The sequence below is a fragment of the Mauremys mutica genome, chromosome 2 (genome assembly GCF_020497125.1).
Source record: "Mauremys mutica isolate MM-2020 ecotype Southern chromosome 2, ASM2049712v1, whole genome shotgun sequence".
Lineage (NCBI taxonomy): Eukaryota > Metazoa > Chordata > Testudines > Geoemydidae > Mauremys > Mauremys mutica.
In genome coordinates, this window is record NC_059073.1 from 183,042,776 (window position 1) to 183,066,230 (window position 23,455).

Sequence of the window (23,455 nt, forward strand, 5' to 3'; positions counted from 1 at the left end):
CCTATCAATAGTCTTGACTCTTGAGTTTTGCTTAATGACATGGTCACAGTTCTCTGATTTTTGGCTGTGGAAATTACAAATACTTTCTCTTATTAATGCACACATTTCAATGCAGTTTTACTCTGACAAGAGTGTGTAAGAATGATACATTCTTAGTCAACAGATTTACTGCCTATGTTTGTAGGACTTACTTTGGTCACAAAAGGATCAGATAAGTTTGTCCTATTTTTTTTGCTACTGCTGCAAAGCCCATAGAGTTGTGGGAAAGTGAGCTAGATTCTATTCTAGTTCACTCCTCAACAATTGTTAAATAGGTTCCAAATGCAAGATTAAATTCTTCCCTCATGTGCAGTTGTGATCCCACTGAAAACTACAGAAACTACCCTGGTGTAAATAGGAGCAAAATTTGACTCTGAAGAACCTTCTTACGGGTGATGTACGACCAGGAATGTATTAATTTTACTTTTCATTGTCCAGGATGAGTTGGTTGTTAGGAAAACCAACAAGTAACTTATAAACTGTAGTAATTTGATCTGGAAGTCACTGAGAAAATGAACATGAACCCCCCTGGTGCCATATTTACACTGTCGCTTTTGAGCATAGTTGTACTTTTGAAATTGCAGGTAACCACATGGATTGAAATAAGAATCCATCAGTACATCATGGTGATGCTTTCCATAGAGACAATATATGTACTTTTTAACATCTTCAACAGGCTAACTAACTTTGCTAGTGACTTTAGAAAATCCACCTTGTCTACTTTCAGAGACAACTAGCCAGCAAGAGGGTGGGGACAATATGGACTAACACAAACCTAGAAAGACCAGGTTGCCAGAAGCTTATGCTATTACGGCTGTAGCCTCTGGCCAACAAAAATATAACACTTTACTAAGGCCCTGCTTAATTTCCAGTATTACGGATACTGCAATATTAGGCTTCCACTACAATTTTAACAGTGGGAGTTCCAGGCTCCCGATCTCATCCCCAGGCAGCCAACAGTGGAAAATCACAGAAAAGCAATAATGGAACTTATTATCACAAATAATAAGGTGCATTATTACCTTTCCACGATTTTCCATGGTTTGTCTGCAACTTAGCTGCAATTTTTTTGACAATCATCCCGCGATTCAAGTAGGCCTTACGCTTTACTTATTTTTCATTATTTATGTGTAAAAGATAGTGACATAGAGGTACTAACAGATGTAAAGAGACTATTTCTTTAAATATATTCTTTTTCACCTTATTAGAGAGCCCCATATCAGAGTGTAATAAAAAATTACAGCTGGGATTTCCATTTTTTGCACTCCAACATTTTCTCCATTGAAGTCACTGGTGGCATCCCATGCTCAAAACAGCAATCAGAGGAGAATGAGATCTGTGTCTTTTTTTAACATTTATGTTCCAGTAAACATGTTTTAGGTGTCTCCTTGTGACATGCTATAAGATATTATACTATGGTTTCAAACATGTTTATTGAAAGAGTGCTTGCCACATTTATCACCTTATGTTTTTAATAATTCTTCCCCTCTCCCAATATCCCCAATCAGTTTTCATAGGACTGGTAACTTGTGTCGGGGTGGGGGGAGGGAGAGAGACAGGTTCTCACAAAGGAATAGTTGTCACTTGATCAGATTAGTCTGTCTCAGGTCTTGTTTCTAACAGCATGATTTAATGCATGAAAAGACCACACCTAATATGTGGCTTACAAATATATGCATTTTTTTGTCTTTTCTATTTCATCAAACCAGTTTAAACAGGTCAACCAACATATTAACTTAATCAAAAGCTAAATGTGACACAGCAGGCTTGTGTAATGGTGATCCAAATACAATACAACAGTGTTCTATTATGCACAGAAACTGTATACTGAAGAAATTTCCCAGCTCCCATTAAGGTTATAAAATGCTGTTAACATTAAGGTTATAAAAAGCTTCCTAAAGAAATGAAGGATAATTGCCAGACAGAATGCTTTAAGATCACATTACATTTGGAAGTAGGTAAGTAGCCATTTAAAACATCATTACTGGGATCAGAATCTTAGTTCCGGAAAAGTTAGCAGATGCTAGCATAATACAAATGACTTTCAGCTAGTTTTGCTTCCACTCCTTGACTTTACCGAGGGGACTTCAAACTAGAGCACAGTCAGATAAGACACCTATCCTTTGAGATTTTGTAGCACTAATAATAGCGATTTTAAAGATCTGCTTCTGTGCCCTCACTCACAATAGTTGAAACAATATTCTCTAAATATCGTACCTCCTCTTTCCTATTATCCAGGCTGCGTAATCATGTACCAGTCTTATGTGTCATTGTACTAATACTGTTTTTCTCTCATTTGCTTTTTAAAAAATTATCAAGTGTGTTTTTTAAAAGGGTGTGTGAATCAGATACTGTAGCCATTAGAACACACCATGTTCTGTTAATTATATAGGCTTGAACTTTTTCAGCAAAGGAAAAACTAGGTCTTTGCCCCACCCAGAATCCCATTGATCTCTTCCAAGCAAGCCAAACTTTTTTTCTCCCCTTTCCTTTTTTAGCTGAGTAATTTACGTAAATGACAAAGTAAAGCGGAAACATCATTTGTGAAGAAGAACTCGCTTTCCATTTACAATACTCACATTTTAAAATGATGTGTAGTCTTAAAGTAATGTGCCACACTGGTGATATTTAATATTGAAAAAGCAAGAGAAAAAAGTATGCTTCATTCTCTACATTTTTGATGCCTGCCTCTGGGCTTTTTCTGCAGGGTCAGGTATTCTGTAGATTCTCTCTCAGATGTTAAAATGTAGTCAATCGCCTCATGGGGACAGGATCAGAAACCATTGTCTCTTTTTATGCTGAGATTTTCAATTTGCAGACATACAAACCAAACTCCCATCAACTTTCAATGAGACTTGCATACTTGACTCCCTCAGGACTGTTTGGAAAGCCCAGCCTTACTTGTTTGTGCAGTGCCTGGCACACTTTGGGCACTACATAAATTAACAACCTACAATTTTCTTCTGTCTCAGAATGTGATTTGGCCCGCTCCAATATTTTGAGGTCCCTTCCCCCCCTACAACTGTCCACTTCAGGGCAGCTTTGGCTTCTGATCACCTTTGACAAAGTAATTTGGATTTTAATATTTAGGCTAATTTTATTTCACTTTCTTTTATCAACGCTTTCCAAATTGTTGTTAAAATTGAAAGCCTATGGTTCCAGGCATAGGCCGCCAATGTCTCTTCCTTACCAATAGTGTAAGAACATCGGCTGAAATCTAATCTGAAGAAAGCAGTTTTAATACTTGATATATATATATCTGAAGAAAGCAGTTTTAATACTTAATATATATATATATCCCAAACCAACAATTTGTCTGGCCTGACAATGATTTGACTTCCTGCATTTCTTTCCTCTTCCCCTTTTTCCCCTCTCCCTCCCTGATGCACAGTAATTCTGTTGGACTGTGTTGCTCTGGCTAACATAAAAGGGGCTGTATGATAGGTGCTGAGAATACTACTTCCACGCGAAACATGAGCATTAAAACCATAGGGAAAGACTATGGATAATTAGCTTAACTGTTAGACTAGGCCCTGAGCCTTCAAATCTTTAACTTGTTCTTAACTTTACACATGTGAGTAGTCCCACTGACTTCAACGGGATTACTCATGTACATAAAGTTAAGCACTGGTGTGTATGCAGTTTAGGTGCTGGAGAGAAGTGTATTTTTCTCCTTTTAACATCCATTTCAATTCAGAGGTACTATGTTAGCCACCAGAGGGCTCCCTATTAGTTTCCTGTATTGGAATAGGAACACATGACAATAAAAAATAAATTTAAAATTGAATAGAAGGAAAATTGATCCCTAGTTCATACCAAGATCTATGTGCCTGCAAAATTTAATGAAAAATCATTGTCGTATTATGTTATGTTTCACTTCTTCAACTGAATATTTTTGTCAAATGCAGAGTATTGTGTTGAAAACATTTCACATTCGAGAAGAGAAAAAATACACAAATACTTTAAAAATACATGATTTCACTCTTATTATGGTGGGAAAATGACATTGTGAGTGTGCATGGTTATTCTGCTTTATTGATTTCCAAATCAAATGTACTCAGTTCCTAGGCTTTGCCTAATAATATTATAAAAATTATATTTAATTAACATGCTGAAACCAGAAAAAATGAGAAGAAGACGTTTCCTAGACTTTAACTATAAATATGTCCTTAAACATTATCTGTTAAAGGGATTTGGAATATGATGTTAAAGTGATTATCTGTGTATAAAAGGAATAACATTTCAATGCTTGATATTATTGTAATAACAGTCCAGCTTCTCCACAGAGTCTCGTCTTGTATAGATAATTACTATTTCATTCTATATTTAACTTTGCCTACAAATTACTTCTATAGCCTCTGTATCCATATTGTCAGTCAACCACAGTAAATAGTATTTCAGTATTATATTTAGGCTTATTTTTGTAGGGTTTATTCATTTCATTTTTAGCGTTTATTTTTAGCAATGTACATTTTATGTGGATGTGCAAAAATCAGAGTTTTTCAGGGCTTTCTCTCTGTATATACTGTCACAAGTAATGTATATTATGTATGTTACTCATTACAGTGCTAAGTACTGTAATGAATAATCTCTGTGTAATGTTCCCTAGCACACTTTCATGTAATACTGTTTCAAACAGCACTACAGGAAAGAGGACTAGGGAACCTTTCATGCGCACCAGCCAGCAGGATCTACACGGACCAATTAATGCACAATCCATTAGTGTGCTATGGAAATCGCACCCCCATAGAATGTATACTGCTCTGTATAGACAAGGCTTTGGCTACAATTAACCATTTCTAGTATTTTTCTGGTGTTTGTTGGCTAAACACTGATTGTATTATTGATTTTGTTTTTGGTGTGTGTATTGGGGTGTTTTATTAGAGTTTATTGGTTAAAACCTAAAATCAGAAGCCCTTATATTATATAATATGGCAACCTATGAGGTTTTGCAGGCAAATAAACTGAAAGTGTTTGTATATACAGTAACAAACATGTTCATAGCTTTTCCTGTGTATATGTCTGATGTTTTCACAAATACACGTTCCATACTGTATTTGGGGATACATACCTTACATAAAAACAATGAGGAGTCCTTGTGGTACCTCAGTATGTGGAATATACAATGTGGTACGTAATCACAAAGGAACTTTAGACCTGCTAACTAATTCTATATAACTGTACAGCTTAGAACTGAAAGGATGTATAAAACTGCCTGCCACAAATCTCCACAGGTTCCCAGTGGCGTATGACTTGCAGAAGATGCCTGGCAGTTGTTAGAAATGGTTAAATAAATTAGTGCAGGCAGTTAGTGAGTCTTTCATCACTAACTTTGTGCCCTATATCTTTTGGTGATTCAGCTGCTTTTCTGTTACTTTGACTTGCCCGTTCAAAATCAAATGTCTGGACAAAAAGATTTTTTCAAAATATAGTCCAAAGTCTTAATACTGAAGTCAATGGAGTTGCGTAAGCAATGAATTTGGTTCAAAATATTGACTCAAACTACTCAGGTGATTGCAGCAACTTCCTTTATACTGGCAGCAGGTAAATGAACCAAAGCAGCATACAATGTCCCTATTGTACTATACTGGTAAATAGTGTAAGTATTTATCAATAGGTATCTGCACAGTAGATGATGCCAGGTGTATGTTTTAAAGATTTGTGATTATGCATTCCTGTAGTAGGCTATACAACTCAAAAGTCTTATTACCAACAAAACCCAATTAATTCACAATTAGAGCTGAAAGATATTATTTTAATCACTCTCCTTGTAGCCGGGTTTGCAGCATATATGGTGTAAGATTGTGCTATGTTTATAAATGTTCATAAACCCTATAATCAGTTTGTGGCAAACTAACAATTGAACATCATCCTAAATTCTGATTTATATTGCTTTGATGGGGAGGGAACTAAATCATGATTTAAGGGTTGATCCTGAAATTACTCAAAAGAGTAATCCCTCTTGCTTCCAAGGGAGTATGTGCATGAGGAAAGGTGGCAGGAATAGGTACTATATCTGTTGTGGTTCTGTACCAGCACATTATGAGTAACATCACTATGGAGTGAAGTTTGACCTTTTTTATTTAATTTGTTTTAATTTGTCTCCATGAGCCAGGGCAATATAACCTATGTGCCAAGTCTGTTTCTTGCTATGGGTTCTTTTAAAAAGGGGCAGGGGAGAGGAAATAAGTTTTTTGTATATCTTGTGATTACTGTGTTTCTTTTCCTTTCTTCAAATGGTTCTAAGAGTAAACACAAATCCTTTGAAGTAGCAGAAAGACTAGCCCCAGCCTTACAAAGCTTTCTTGTAACACATTATTGTTTTCAAGGAAAACTCTTTATCAGGTTATGTGAATTACTTTTCCCTCTGTGTAATCTGACTGACAACAGAAATGACCACTAAAAAGATGAAAGGCCTGCAGGGTAGACCTGGGATCTTGCTTTACAAGTACAGCCTAGAAGGGCCACCTGCCTCTTTGATTGTGCTGTCTAACAGACTGCGCGGGGGGAAAGTAATTGCTGTTTTATTTGTCCACTTCCTTTATGACTGTGCTTTGCTAACCATTTGACTGTAAGACATACTAGAACTCTTACAAATCAATTGTCTCATTCTTCTGTCTGCCTTTTTACTCCTGTGCTTTTACTATGAAGTAAAATGCAGTGAACAGGCCTTTAACCTGCCTTAAGGTGTTAGCAACACTGACCCTTTTCATTTAATTACTGACTCTGTTGGCTGCTGAAATACAAGGGTTCTAGTCTGTTTGTAGATTACTAATTAACAGTTATCTTTAAAAATGGAAATGTGATATCTTAGCAGATAACCAAGTCTGGCGTTAAAAGGATATCTGCTTATAAGAATTTACCGATCAATCTAAATCAAATTCCTCTTTCTCAGTATATACTCTTATATACACTATATATAATATATTCACAAAGATGCATGGTAGCTGCAATTTAACACATGGTGTTTCTGTTTTACTGTCTTGCCTGCACTCTGCCTACTGATCCCTCTCCACTAATTAGTTGTTTAACATTCCAGATATCTGAGTGGCTTCAAACATATGCCATGAAATATAAATAAATATATACCTCCCACAAAAATGTGTCCTGCTTTAACATTAAATGTAGAATTTTCCTCCCAAAGGTACACTGGTCCAAGACCCAAGATGGACAACAGTTAGCCCTGGACTAGTAATGCGATTAAGGTTCAGGGCTGTCTCAGATTCCTTCGGGGCTAGAAATAGGAGTTTTGTATCACTGGAAACAGGAGATTAGCGCTGACCAGTGGAACATACTGTGCTGGTTTATTGTCCTAGAAAATTCCAAGATATCAGATGCTTTAAAATCATGACATTTTTATGCATAGAAAAGTTGGTTTAGGTCATCGTTCAAAGTGTTTAACAAGTATTAGTAAGATTTTGCTCCTCACCTCCCCACCACACAAAGATTGTTGGGCTCATTTTAGCAAGAGAGCTTGATTTTACAACTAGAAAGATGTATTTATATATATATATATATATTTATATATATATATATATCCCAATAAAATGTTTCAAGACAATCTCAAACATTACCAGAATACACTGTCTTACATATAGCGTAGAAGATGGCATGAAGTTCTATACAAGTTTCATTTAACTCATGACTAACTCATCATAAGAGATGTAGCATCGCAACTCATGACAGTAAAACTTTTGTACCGCAAACCATCATGTATTCTGTAGGTATAACTTTCCTAGAATCTTTCTGCCAGTTTTCAAATCAAGGAGCATTCTGCAGTCCAGATCCTCTAAACCTCACTCAGACAAGATGTCCATTGAAGTCAACGATATTGTTAAAATAAATATATTGTGAAGAAAAATAATGTTCCTGTTGATGAAATGGGAAAGGTCATTGGATAATTTGATTTTATATATATATACACACACCGTATATACTCGTTCATAAGCTGAATTTTTTTAGTAAAAAAGGGACGCACCAGAGAAGGGGGTCAGCTCATGAATGGGTATAGTGAGGGAGAGGTGGGACACTGCCCCTCCCCCCAACAGAGGGAGCAAGGAGAGGCAGCATAGCCAGAAGGGAAGAGGCGGGGCCAGAGTCTCTCCGCTTCTGGCCACACTGCTGTACCACCAGCCTCTGAAGCAGCTGCAGCTCTGGGGCTGGCAGATTGCAGCCATGCCGCTCGGCCCCGCCCCCAGAGCGGCTGTGGACACGCTGCCCAGCCCGCTGGAACATGCTGCGGCCGCGCTGCCCAGCCAGCTGGAGCAGCTCCAGCCAGGCCAAAGACATCCTCCCCTGGCCCTCGCCAGATAAGGTGGGAAGGGATGGGGTGGGAAGTGTGTGTGGGTCCCGGGCTAGGGCTGGGGTCATCTGCGGGGTGGTCACAGGGGTTACTCCCCTGACTCCCAGCTTCTTCCCCCAAAACATTTCCCCACGGGTTGCTGTCCTGGCCCATCAGGGTAAGCAGCTGGCGCACTGGGACACTTTGTTTACTTAGGTTTACCTCCGTGCCTGCGGACACTCAAGGTAAACAAACCATCTCAGCCCACCAGCGGCTTATCCTGATGGCCCGGGAGACAAAGTTTGCTGACCCCTGAATTATAGGGTCGGCTTATGAACAGGTTATAAAAATTTTCTATTTTTACTTATCCATCTTGTGGGGGTCGGCTTATAAACAAACTAGCTTATGATCGAGTATATACGGTGTATATATATATCCCAACTACTGTATTTGAGTCAGAAAGCCTTCAGATGAGTGAGTCCTCCTATTTCAAACATTTCTGTGACAGCAGCTATAATAGAAACTACTTCCTTAACCTCTTATTGACATCTTGTGCCTCAGTTTCTCCACTGGCAGACACAATTATAGGACCTAATCCTGCAGGCTCTTTTACTGCAATTGGAGTCTTGTTTGTTGATAAATCTATTGCCACAAAGAAGTATATTTAAAACTGGATGACTCAGTTCTCTGATGGGCTCTGCTGGAATTATGGATAGTTCAGATCAGTGTGTGTGTGCATATAATATTCCCATTATACATCCATATTTATAAACAATATAATTATTTTACTTCAATAATTCTCTTAATAAAATACCACTCCATAAGCCACTGTGAAATATTCCTTCTTTGTTCTACAGTGTATTCTTTCCTGGCTTTTTAAAGAAAGCCTGTTCCAAAATTTCCATATGACAACAAGAAATATGTGAATAGTTGCAGTAGCATTTGGAATTAGGCTATTTGGAGCTATTGGAGGTGGATGGAATGGTGGTAATATACACAAGAGAAGAGAGAGGGACAGCAACAATTGTTGTTTTCAAGTAATTGATTTTTTTTTAATAAATGGACAATAACCAACTTCAATTGGTTTTAATGCTTTTCTTATCTGTATTCTTAATACTCTGTTAGCAGCCTGAATACTTTTTAAATCCACTAGCTTTGCCACTTCAGTCCAGGGGGGAAAAATTTATTTTTGCTTTTATTTTGAATGGAGATGAAAGAACCAACAGCCAAGCACGTGAGAAAGAATGCTCAGTGCCATCTCAGAGTCCCGATCCTCCCCACCCCAATGTCCCATCTCCATCCATGGCCATCCCTGATACTTCAGAGAGAGAATTTTTTTTAAAGTGTCCCAGAATATATGGGAAGTGGGGATCCTTTCTTGAGACCTGGAGGTGGCAGGAAGTGAAGAAAACAAGAAGGAAATACTGATTTAGAGAGATTAAAAAAGAAAAAATGGTGTCCAAAGGCTCTGGACACCCTGGAAGGTAATCAAAGTCATATTCTACAAAAACAGCCAGAGGCAATCCCCTCCGTGCCACAGACACAATAACAGCCAGTCGTCAATAACATATACAACCCCCATCTCAGATCCCACAAAAACATTCAACTTTGGAAACTTCAGTGCCTCTCAAAATAAATAAATAAATTTTAAAAAGCCCACATACCTCAGCATCCACACCTATAACTATACATGTGGCAATGAGGCAAAATCTTGATCACCCCCACCCAACACTATTAGGTACTTTTTAGATTACCCTGACCCTGCTGGGAATACCACTTAAGTAAAGCAATTACTTCCAGTGCTCCTCAGGTGGAAACTTATAACAGGTATCACTTAATATCATGATTAATGTAAATTACATTTACACCAAGGATTAATTTAGCCCCATGATTTTCCTGCAACTAATCTAAGAAATATATTACTCCTGCAGTACAGAATTTAGTCATTCAATAGCAACTACAAAAGAAGTGTTAAGATATAAATGACTAAGGACCCAGGCAAACCAGGGCATTCCAATCTCGAAATAAAGTTTAACACCACACTATGGTACACTAGTTACCAAACTTCCTGAGTTTATTTGACCAGGTGTTGTTATCCTTTCCTACCTGTTCATTAAAGTGACCCAGGATCATTATGACATCTCTTCTTAGAGTTTCATTAAAGATTGACTGCAAATGCTGGTGAAAATTATTTGCAGCTGCATCATTGGCCTGGTTGTTGGTAAGATGCTGTGCTCCAGGAACCTCTTTGTACCAACTGGCAGAGAGCACAGGGGGCATAGAGTTTTACAGGGGTCCGCGGGTCAAATATATGCACAGTAATTCACCAAAGGGTGGCATGTGAGACCTATACTGAGAGCCACTAGCTCACTGGTCATCATAATCAGGGGCGGCTCCAGGCCCCAGCATGCCAAGCGCGTGCTTGAGGCGGCAAACCGCGAGGGGCGCTCTGCCGGCGCTGCGAGGGCGGTAGGCAGGCTGACCTCGGCGGCTTGCCTGTGGAGGGTCCGCTGGTCCCGCGACTTCGGAGGTGTGCCTGCGGGAGGTCCTCCGAAGCCGCGGGAACAGCGGACCCTCCGCAGGCAAGCCGTGGAAGGCAGCCTGCCTGCCGTGCTTGGGGCGGCAAAATGCCTAGAGCTGCCCCTGATCATAATTATTTCAAAATGTATGTGTGGATAATATTTACAGAGTGAGATATCCATAACCGACCATTTTAAAATCAAGATTGGATCCATTTCTAAAAGATAAGCTTTAGGAATTATGTTGGGGATGTTCAATGGCATGTGTTCTAGAGGAGATCAGACTACATGATCACAATGGTCCCTTCTGGCCTTAAATTATCTGAGTTCAGTGTGCAATATTCTGCAAAATCCCAGCTGCTTGAAAGTTGTTTGCAAATATGGGTAACAGTTTGGAGGTGTAGTGGCAGGAGATGGGAGTGGAACAGATAGTGTGGGGGGAGAGGTGGTAAAGAAGAGGGGGCTAATAACTGTGAGGAAAGAGAGCATTTGGCTCCATACTCCTGTCAATTGAAACATAGGACATAGCCATATTAATGTTCGTTTGTCATGCCTACATCACTTCTCTCTTTTCCCTATTTTCATAAAGCTATTCTGCATTTAGTTGTTCCAGAACAACTCCCTGGGTGAACACGCTATTCTAGAATAAAAGCGACTTTATTCTGAAACAGTTATTGATTGTCCACTCATTATAGGTGGGGCTGGTAGTACCGCCTTATTATTAAGGTTGCCCGACACTAGCTATTATAAAATTCTGTTTTTCAGGTGCTTCTAACTTTATCAAACTTTAAGTATTTAGGTTGAAATTTTCCATGCTGGGTATCTGTCTCAGGCAGAACTTTTCTGGAAAATTTCAGCCAAAACAGTTCAGTCATTTACAAGAACAGGGCTAGGGAAAAAAATATTTTATTTTTTTTTGCCCATGTTAAAAAAATGTGTGAGAACTTTTCTTTGAAATGCTGTAGCATCCCCATGCTTTGGAGTAGGGCCTTGAAATCAGTCAGGGATATGCCTCTTGCCATCCCTGTGAAAATCTGCCCAAACCAGATCAAGTTATAAGTATGTGAAAAATCTCAGTTTTGGACATGCCCAACAGAGACTTGACTTAACTAAAATCTCTGAAGATTCTATTCTTACTAAGTATGCTTGAGCCTCTCACAGCTCCTACTGCTGACCAAACTGTGTGTGCCCTATCCCCACAGAGCGACTGAGCATGCTCCATCCCAAGGCTACAGGGCTAGAAGCTGGATTTTCCTTGCAATGACTGATCTGGATCAGGGTAGGGCTGGGCACTGGAACTGGCAGCACGGAGCTTCTCTCTCCTGGACTCTCAGTGACCCGCCCACCACTGGGACCCAGGCAGTGTGGCGGAGGAAGCTGTCTGATTTGAATGCAGGGTGGAATAGAAGTAGATTGGATCAAGCAGTCTGGTGAGACTGGAGCTGTGAGGAGAGAGATACTGTGAGTGGGATTTGGAGGGAGGAGATTGTTACTGGTTAGTCAAGGAGAGTGGCACTGGGGACCGGGGGTGCGTCTGGGGCTGGGAGACATCAGTGGTGGAGAGGGGTCAAAAAGGATTGTTTTTTCCCAGATGACTTCTGAAGTTGTTTTTCATCTTCCTCAGAAGCATCGAAGATTGGCCACAGCTGGAGGCAAGACGCTGGCTGGGATAGATTAGTGCTCTGAGGTGGTACAGGGAAACGTTTCTTAGATACCTGGTTGTTGTGTCTTGCTCATATACTCAGGGTCAAACTGACTGCCAAATTTGGTGTAAAAAAGGAATTTTTCCCCAGGTCAGATTGGCAGGAACCTTAGGGGTGAAGGGTGGGGATGCCGTCCTCTGTTGCATGAGCCATGGATTTCATGCTAGGATCATTTGGGTATATCTTACCTCAGTTCCCTGCCGTTGCAGGGCCCTCATGCTTTAGTGACACCTCTGTCGCTCCTGTTCTCTGCCCGCAACACGCAACAGTTTAATCTCCTGAGAAATGAAAAGTTTTAGTCTAACTAAAGTCATTGGATTCAATATAGGAGTATTTGGGTGAAATTTGATGGTCTGCGATATACCAGAGGTCGGACTAGATGATCTAATGGTCCCTTCTGGCCTTAAACTCTATGCAGTTAATCTTATGAGATGAGCAAAGGAAGCAATTCTGCCATATCGACATGCTAAGGGGCAGATGTTCAGCTGGTATAAATTGTCACAGCTCCATTCAGTAACACCTGAGGAATTTTTTTTAAGTGAGACATGAGCGTTCCCACTTTCTAAAGGGTAACTTCTTTGCACAACCAAGGGCAAATGTAGCCCATTAAATTAAAAAAAAAAGACATTAATATACAACTACCCAGAGTTTCTTGTGACTACATAAACCATTCAGGCTTCATTCTCATGGTTTATAAAATCACTAGAACTCCCTTAATGGAAATATAATGGCATAATTCACAGTTACCTGGCTGCTAATAATTAATTCATATTCCTTTTCATTTATGGTTAAATCTTAATCATGTTTTCTCTAATTTAACCATGAAAAGCAGAAGCAAGGACTTATATGGATGCATAGCTGTAGAGAATACTATTTCACCTTGTTAAAATAAAATAATTAGCTTAACAAATATGGCAAAAGGAAAGAAGAGAAAGGGAGTTCTCCTTTTACATGTTTACACTATGAGTTGTGGTTGAAGCATTAAAACTGCTGCCATAACAGAGGTATGACTATAAATATTCATTGAAGTAGCCCGTGTCCTTGAATTTCAGAAAAGTTGCAGGTGCCTGCTTTGTAACACGTTCTTAATGAAATGGAGCCAAATGGGCCAATTCTGCATTTACACTTGCAACCCCAGTCAATGGAGATGAATAGGTGGAATTTGTTTTGCACCCAGTGGGTTTCAGGTAGAAAACATTCTAGATATCCTTGTGTGGTACAATATATATCTAAGGGTCACATCCTCACCTCCTCTGAAAAGGTATGGAGGGATGCGATGAGCAGTAACCTTGGCTCCAAAATCTTAAAGTAGCAGATCTAAGAAAGCAACATCCCCATCAGTCCCATCTGCCTTGGGGTCTGGAATCCCCTTTGAGCAAAAATCATGATAGAGGTTCCTGTTGGGGGGAAAATAGTATGAGATCATGTAATTAAAGACTGTTTCAAACACATAGCTGCCAATAGGGATGATTCGAGGTCACATGGGCATTTCCCATTTTTTCCCATTTCCCATTAATTCTGGCATTTCCCAATTTTTGAGGACCCACCTTGGCAACCTTAATGTTCTTTAACATATTTTTCTTTGTCTGTATAATTCAAATGTTTAAAATGGCAGAAGTTCTTCAGTACTTTTAAAACAACTTTTCTTGAGACTCAGTATAAGTGAGATTAGCATTTAGTGTATGTCAGTGGAGTACAAGGGCCAGATGTTCATAACTTCATTACAAAATCTGTGTTGTTTTAAGCCATACAAATAAAGGCTCTCGCAGTGTGCCTTACTACTTAAGTATGACATTGTCTGGATCTAAGAGAACTTGTAGTTACTACAAATGTAGCAGCACACAGTCAGAACCTTCTTCTGATTCTTTCCTCCCCCAAAAGAGAACAGCATCAGTATATGCAGTATATATTTTAAAATATCAATCTGAAAATCAATTAGTGTAGTCCAGTTGCTGCCTTTCTGATCCCCAGACTCCAGACCTAATTATTTATTCTCCTTCCCTATGGGTACTTTATAACCCTGCATGCCACTAGGGCTGACCTGTGCTGTAAATGAGAAAATGCTGCAGTGTCTGTATATTCCAGGAACAGCCACATAACAGAAACATAGCTCAGGTTCAATTCTTTACATTAATTGTGACCTACAGATGAAAGCTGCTCTATTAGTAGTCTCCTGAAGTGGTTTAATTTTTTATCTGTTGAAAGAGTTAACCACTCTTACATTGTGGTGTTTTGGCTGCTTTCAGAAAGTAGGGCTATAGCAGATCCTCTTGTAGGTGCTGTTTATTCTCCTGTATGTAGGGTGCCAGATAACATGGAAATATTAATGTTATTGATTAGTATTATACCATCTGTTGGAAGGGGGTCTTTGTTTCTATAAGCTGTAACAATGCAACACAAACAATGTAGAAAGAATGGTCACAGATTAAGAACTCATGGCACTGATTCTGACACAACTAATAAACAAACATAAATTAAAAAGAAAAGATGGATTACAATAAATTTCAAGTATAGAAAGAAATGTCAGGCCTGATCCAACTCCTATTAGAGTGAATGACAGTCTTTCCTTTGACCGCAAATCAATAAAGCACAAACAACACTGTGCCCTGATGATAGCTGGGTTGGATTTGACATATATTGAAAGTGGAGTCCAAATGTTAAAATATATTTTACATTTTTTCATAAGGAAAATATCAAGTCCCTTCACTACAATGTATTAAGTGTCAGGTTTTCAGACCGATATTCGTTATGGGGCTGAGAAAGTGACACTGTTCTCTATGTTTAAAGGTTTTTGTTCCACATAACGTATACAAATGTGAATAGAAGGCCCAGCTAAGGGAAAACAATCCTTTGCTGTAATAGTGCAATGTTACAAAGTGTATTATGTTCTGAACTGAGTTCAATATATTGGTTTTCAATAGTGTCTTAGTATTTTACTTAATTTTTTGTAACATAAAGGCCCACATACGGTTGCCAATCTTCCAAGATTGTCCTGGAGACTCCAGGAATTAAAGATTAATCTTTAATTAAAGATTGTCATGATATGAAAACTCCAGGAATATGTCCAACCAAAACTGGCAACCCTATGCACACACACAACAAAATGCCTAACTTACATTTTAATGGGAGTTAGCTGGCTAAATATCATTGAGGATCTCGGACAAAGTGTCTGTTCTAAAGCTTTATATTCTTATATATAACTTTAAAACCTACAGAACGAATACAAATTAAAATAGATAGCCAAGCCAACATTGCACCCCATCCACATCATGCAAATCAATCAATCAGATGGACAAGAAAAGTGCCCCACTCTCCCTAAAGGCCTCACTCTGTACCTCTTAAGCCTCACCAAAAGACAGGCAAATGAAATGGATCAATTAAAATATCATTCTTTAGTGCTTCCTCTCTAAATTCAAATACTCTATAACATATAACGAGCCCTTTGTTGCACTTTGGGGAGTGGTAATTATAAGATAAAATGTATCTAATAGAGAATTCACATAGCACTGTTTTATTCTTACGAAAATATAGCATAGAATGGATTCATTTCAATAAGATCCATTCAAATTTGATCTATGGAGATGTGATCGTATCTCTTAACATATTAAAAGCCAAATGTAGGGCACATGATAGCAATGTCAGACAAAGAAAAAGTGATAGGAACATGTTTCAAATTATTATTTTTTGTTTCTTTTAGAAGAAATTTTATTATATCTTGAAATATGGGAACAGTACTACAGGTATATACAATAAAAATGTATCTGTGAACTTAAGCAAGGTTTTCTACCACTTTAATATAACACTTGAGATAGTAGCAAATCAAAGAGCAGCTCTCAGATTGGAGCAAATGAAGAAAGAACCAAAGGGGAAATTGAGAGATGTGGGTTTTTTTGTCTAAAATGCTTTTCTTCATGCAAATACATATTAATTCTCCTAGCCATACATGTGATAGTAATCAGATAATCAAATTAATGATAGAACATTACCTAGTTAATTTCATCCCATTTCTATGCCTACATACAACTGTTCCAAACAATATATTCTGAATTAATTTGTCCTGCCTAGAGTTAAATGGCTGAAATAATGAAGCTTCCACTACTTCTATTGGAAGTCAGCTTTACAGTTCATAGAACTTTCTCTGTTTAGAACTGCATACAATATTGTAGATATATCACTAAAGTCTCCCCGTCCCCCATCTCTTCTATTTGGGTGAATGAGTGCTTAATTATAAGGATGACCTCTTTCATGGGTGTGTACATATGTATAACTACCTGTATCTTCATATGGCACACTTAACATATAGGCACTTTTGAAAACTCCAGCCTAAGTGACATCAAAGCACAAACTCAATGGGGATTTGTGTTTCTAAGCCACTTACATTATTTTAAAAATTCCACTGTTTATTCTAGTTTGAGCCATATTGCAAGTTTCAGAAATATTTAATAAACTTAAAATAAGGACTGTCACTGGAACGTTAATATCTCTAGAACGGCAATAAACATTACACTGTGTCAAGTATCAGAGGGGTAGCCGTGTTAGTCTGGATCTGTATAAGCAGCAAAGAGTCTTGTGGCACCTTATAGACTAACAGACGTTTTGGAGCATGTGTGTGGATAAACACGCATATCTATTACAGGCAGAAGTGATAGTTAAGTAATGTGATAGTAGAAGTGATGTCCCTAATTAAGCAGCAAAGAATCCTGTGGCACCTTATAGACTAACAGACGTTTTGCAGCATGAGCTTTCGTGGGTGAATACCCACTTCTTCGGATGCAAGAGATGCACTTGCATCCGAAGAAGTGGGTATTCACCCACGAAAGCTCATGCTGCAAAACGTCTGTTAGTCTATAAGGTGCCACAGGATTCTTTGCTGCTTCTACAGAACCAGACTAACACGGCTACCCCTCTGATACTTGGTCCCTAATTAAGGTTGCCAAAAAATTTCCATTATAAGACCCTGTCTTCAGTTGCTTATAACTGTGCCAGTCTTTAACCATTTGGGACAAAAATTCCCCTGCTGGCTTTCTGCCTCAGGCTCAATATCTTGGAAGGTTTCAGCAAGCCTAGTTCTACCATTTGTGAGAATGGGGTTGGGGGAAATATGTTGTTTTACCCATGTTAACAAACTCTTACAATCATTGTGTGGAGAAGCTCTAGCACTTCCATGGTTTTGAACAAGGATTTGAAATATTGCAGGGGGCTCACTCTGGCATCAGGGAGGTGCCTTTTGCTGTCCCTGTGAAAATCCACACACATTTAACTACATTGTAAGCCTCTGAAAATCTACATCTGCGGGAGAGGTTTGTTGGAGTTGGGCAGTAAAAGCCTCAGAACATTCTGTCTCCATACAGCATGTTTCACCCCCTCTGAGAACTGAGAGCAGTGATCTCAGCCTCCACCCACTACTGCCCAGGCAGCATGAAGCTGAGGAAGGAAGCAATCTGACTCAAATGCAACAAAATGAAGAACACAGCGGGAATGGGAGGATACAGCCTGGGGGTGTGGGAGTAGTAGTAATGGTGGTGGTGGGGGGCGGGGGAAGAGGGGCTGGGAGAACAGCAGCAGGCTGGGTGACAAAATGGTGGGGGGATGGGAAAAAGGGGAACTGGACAGGCTAGGAAAAGGAGAAAAGCGTACAGGGGAAAGGGTACACGCTTGTGAGTAGAGTAAGAGCTGGTAGGAGAGGGGCTGAAGGGAACAGAGGAAGACATGCCAGTGGATGGGGCAACAGGGTGCACAGTCAGTGGAGGAAGTAGGCAGAAGGGTTTACAACCCCTAGAACGCACTCCCCTGCAGAACCTGCAATAGAACCCAGGATTCCTGAGACCTAGTATTCCCCTGCTGTCAGCAAATAGCTGTGAAACCCTTTGTCAAAGTGTGTGTCTCATCCCACTTTAGTGCTGGTCCACAGAGAGAATAACAGCCTGCTACTCCTACTGGTTACACCATTAGCTCAAATGGTTAGAAGCTAGTGCTGTGGATCTAAAGGTTCCAACCCTGCTGATGAACCATGTGGTGGTCAGTATGGTCCTGCGGAATGATATATCTGGGTTACTGGCTTTTTTAAAATGCCTAGGAAATAACTTAAAATAACTTTTGTTAGGATTGTAAAATCAAACACCCAAAAGTTAGGAAATGCCAGAAATAAGATTGCCTGTGCAACTCTAATTCACCCCCATTGTGTATCTGCATTATGAGACAGTCTTTAATTACATAATTACATGATCACATTTTTTCCATAGGACCTTGCCTCATTCAGTTCACAGGGCAGACTAAGCTCTGGAAATGAAGCTGAGATATGATATGAAGGAAACTCTTATTTGTAGGACCCCAGCCTCATTTGCTATGGGAACTGAAAGGTGTGTGATGAATCAGGCAGGGGAATGCAGGCATAGAAAAGATGTTCTCATGGTTAAGGGAGTTGAAAGCTGCACAGGAGAATTGGATCCCTCCTTCTACCACAGAATTTCCTATGTGATAGCAAGTCACCCAAACCAGACTTTTCCGATGGTCACTAATGGTGTTCCTCATTTTTGGGGTGCCTAACTTGAGATCCAGAGGTCTGATTTGCAGAAGTGCTGAACACTTAAAGCTACAACTGAACTAAATGGGAGCTGTGCTTTGAACATATAAAGTGCTATATAATTGATGTTCTCAGAAAAATCCAAGTGCTAGGCATCTTAAACTGGGCACTCAAAATTAGTGGATACTTTTGACAGCTTTGGCCTTAATCTCTCTGTGCCTCAGTTCCTTGTCTGTAAGATGGGGAAAATAATACCCATCTTACTTCTCAGGAGTGTTATGAAGGTAAATTAATGTTATGAAGCATTAAAATACTAGTGATGAATGCTGTAAAAAAGCCCACAAAGAAATTAAAAATGTTATCAGTGCAAGTTTAGGATTGCATGTGGAAAATAAGACATGGGGCCATACACTGAATGATGTGGATAAAAGGAAATATTGAATAGCTACTCATGCTGTATGAATTGTTCATCCTATGCACTGAATGAGGCAAGGAAAGACTAATATATGACCACGTAAAAACTGTCATAATACAGTACATCTACATATATACAAAAGTGGCCAAATTAAGGTTGCATAGATATCTTAATTATGGCATTTTCTAACTTCAGAGTGCTTGACTTTGAAACCTTGATATTTTTAACATAGTTTTTGTATATTTATATATAATCTACAATTTTGAAATAATTATTACAAAATTACAACCAACCAATTAGATCTCATTGGTTAGTGTTTCACTGTTAGATTCAATCTTGCCATAACTGAAACAAATGTCATATGGTATGTAGGACAATCAACAACAGCATCCATACAACTATGTATTTCATACCTAGGTGTTTGGCTGGTTAGCAGATACAGAATCATATTTGGGGGAGTCACTTGCTGCACTATAGTCAAAAGCCCACTAGTGCTGTTGATCCACTTCTACAGTAGGCCTAATACTTGAATCATAACTATTTACTTTCACTCTTCCCCTCCTAATTCTAAATCAATATGATCCTCTGTTCTTCTCTATAGCTGAGGTCTTTGGGAATACAATTCCGAAGGATAGACTTGAATAGGCAGCACATACTACAAGCTTTTTAGTTTTTGTAAAATCTACAGCTCCAGCCTTGGTCTTTCAACAACTTGTTCAGTTGAGAAAAATGGATTGTGTGATCTTAATATTCAATTGATCAGGCTGAAAGTTCTGTACTTCAGATGTTAAGTTTTGCAGATGGAAGGATTATAACTAGGTGCAAATTTCTTCCAGGTAGACCAGCATGCCTTCTAATGAAAGAATTGTCCAATAGTACTGCTGCAGTTTGATAGGAACTGCCATACTGGGATGATAGAGTGGGAGGCCTCTGAGGGTACGTCTACACTACGGGATTATTCCGAATTTACATAAACCAGTTTAGCAAAACAGATTGTATAAAATCGAGTGCGCGCAGCCACACTAAACACATTAAATTGGTGGTGTGCGTCCACGATCCGAGGCTAGCGTCGATTTCTAGAGCGTTGCACTGTGGGTAGCTATTCCGTAGCTATCCCATAGTTCCCGCAGCCTCCCCCGCCCCTTGGAATTTCCGGGTTGAGATCCCAGTGCCTGATGGGGCAAAAATCATTGTCGCGGGTGGTTCTGGGTAAATGTCGTCAGTCACTCCTTCCTCTGGGAAAGCAACGGCAGACAAGCAATATGGGGCAAGTGTACTAGAGAACCAGTGTATCATAGAACTAGAGAGCACAGCTGATCTATGTCAGATCCCGCAGAAATTATGAGGGATTGCTTGAGTCCTCCAGTCCCCGCTCCCTCCCTCCATGAGTGTCCATTTGATTCTCTGGCTTTCCGTTACTCTTGTCACACAGCAGTGCGCTGAGCCACTGCTATGGCGTCTGTCTGGAGATTTTTTAAAAATGATTTTGAATTTCGTCTTCTGTAACGGAGCGCTGATAGAACACATTTGCCTGCCCTTACAGCGATCACATCCGCATGGTCCATGCTGGAGCTCTTTTTTTATTTTGATTTTTAACTGCATCGCCACACGTGCTGATCGGAGCTCCACGCTGGGCAAACAGGAAATATTCAAAAGTTCGCGGGGTTTTTCCTGTCTACCTGGCCACTGCATCCAAGTTCAGATTGCTGTCCAGAGCGGTCAGTGGTGCACTGTGGGATACCACCCGGAGGCCAATACCGTCGATCTGCGGCCACACTAACCCTAATCCGATATGGTAATTCCGATACTAGCGCTACTCCTCTCGTTAGGGAGGAGTACAGAAATCGATTTAAAGAGCATCTTATATAAAGGGCCTCTTAGTGTGGACGGGTGTGGCGTTAAATCGGTTTTACGCTCCTTAAACCGGTTTAAATGCGTAGTGTAGACCAGGCCTGAGTTACTACAAAGAATCCTTTGCCAGGTGTCTGGCTGGTGGGTCTGACCCATGCACTCAGGGTATAACTGATCATCATATTTGGAGTAAGAAAGGAATTTTCTCCAAGGTCAGATTGGCAGAGACCATGGGGTATTTTACCTTTCTCTGCAGCATGGGCCATAGGTCACTTGCTGATTTGAACTAGAGTAAACTGTGGATTCTCTGGAAGTTGAAGTCGTTAAATCAAGATTTAAGGACTTCAGTAACAAAAAGATTCTGGATCTCTTACAGGAGTGGGTGGGTGAGGTTCTATGGCCTCCAATGCACAGGTGATCACTCTAGATGATCACAGTGATCCTGTCTGGCCTTAAAATCTGAGTCTGTAAGTTGGCTCAGGTTTCTGACCTGTATAGCAAGTCAGGTAGTTCACAGATTTGATAGATCCTAAACTTTGAGCACCCAGATGTGAATACATGATACATCCATAAGCAAGACATAGATTTCATGCAAGGGACAGCGAGAGCAATCAGTCAAAGAATGTCCCAGATTTAAGCATGCAGTTGAATACTTTGTGGAATTGGGCCCTGAGAGAGTCTATAGGACTGCTTAGTTCATGCCAAGCTAAGGTAGGGTTGCCAACCCTCCCAGTTTGACCAGGAGTCTCCCAGAATTGGGCTCTATCTCCCAGCGAGATTTTAGGCTGCTAAAAGTCCGGCAGTGCAGCAGGGCTAAGGCAGGCTACCTACCTGCCCTGGTCCCGCGCTGCTCCCAGAAGCGGCTGGCAGGTCCCTGGTGCCCCTAGAGGAGGGGCCAGGGGCCTCTGCGCATTGCCCCCGCCCCGAGTGCCGACACTGCGGCTCCCATGGGCTGGAAACTGTGGCAAATGGGAGCTGCGGGGGCAGCTTCTGCAGGTGGGGGTGGCGCCTTCAGGAAGGGGCAGTGTGCGGAGGCCCTAGAACTCTTCCAGGGGCCACAGGGATGTGCCAGGCGCTTCCGGGGGTGGTGCGAGGCCAGGGCCTTAGCACTGCTGCGCCACCAACCGGGAACTGCCTGAGGTAAGTGCTGCTTGGTCGGCCGGAGCTCGCACCCCTTACCCCCTTCCACACTCCAACCCCCTACCCCAGCCCTGAGCGCCCTCCAGCACGCAAACTCCATCCCAGAGCCCACACCCCTTACCCCCTCCTGCACCCCAGTCCGTTGACCCAGCCCTGAGCCCCCTCTCAGAGCCCACACCACTGCCTACACCCCAAGCCCCTGCCCCAGCCTAGGGTGACCAGGTGTCTGGTTTTCGTCCGGAACACCCAATCAAAAAGGGATCCTGGTGGCTCTGGTCAGCACTGCTGACTGGGACATTGACTGTCTGGTTGGCAGCGCTGTGCTCCTCCTGGCTCTTGGGAAGCAGCTGGCATGTCCCCCACTCCGTCTCCTACGTGTAGGGTGTGGAGGGAACCTAGGGCCCACGGGCCAGTTCCAGTTAATTTAATCCAGCCTGCAGCATCCCCCTGTGGGGCTGGATCCACTGTGTCGGCTTGTCCCAGCTGTGGGGGGAAGCCCTGAGCCTCTGCTCCCCCCCCGGGGGGCTAGAGCCACAAGTGGAGAAAGCCCTGAGTCTCTGCTTCACCCCCTTGAGGGGCTGGAGCCACAAGCACCAGCTTGCCACACTGCAGGGGGAAGCCCTGAGCCTCCGAGTACCCCCCGGACAGGTGAGTGAATGGCCCATGATTGATTTTTTTTTTAATGTGGGTCAATGGCCTGTGCCAGAAAAGAGGTTCCCCACCCTTGAGCTCTCGTGCCCCAACCCCCTGCCCCAGCCCTGATCCCCCTCTGAACCCCTCAGTCCAAGCTCGGAGCACCCTCTTGCACCCCAATTCCCTCATCTCTGGCCCCACCCCAGAGCCTGCACCCTGGAGCCAGCCTGGCGAAAATGAGCGAGTGAGGTTGAGCGATGGGGGTTTAAAAGAAAGGGTGGGGCAAACATGTTTGGTTTTGTGTGACTAGGAAGTTGCTAAGCCTACCCCAACCCTGAGCCCCTTCTTAGA

The 23,455-nt window shown here is 41.0% G+C and overlaps 1 protein-coding gene across 1 annotated transcript in view; it reads left to right on the forward strand.

The window, feature by feature from the left end:
• The window catches only part of PTPN3 (protein tyrosine phosphatase non-receptor type 3), a 339,148-nt gene that overhangs the window by 34,047 nt on the left and 281,646 nt on the right, over positions 1-23,455 (forward strand). The window lies entirely within an intron of this gene.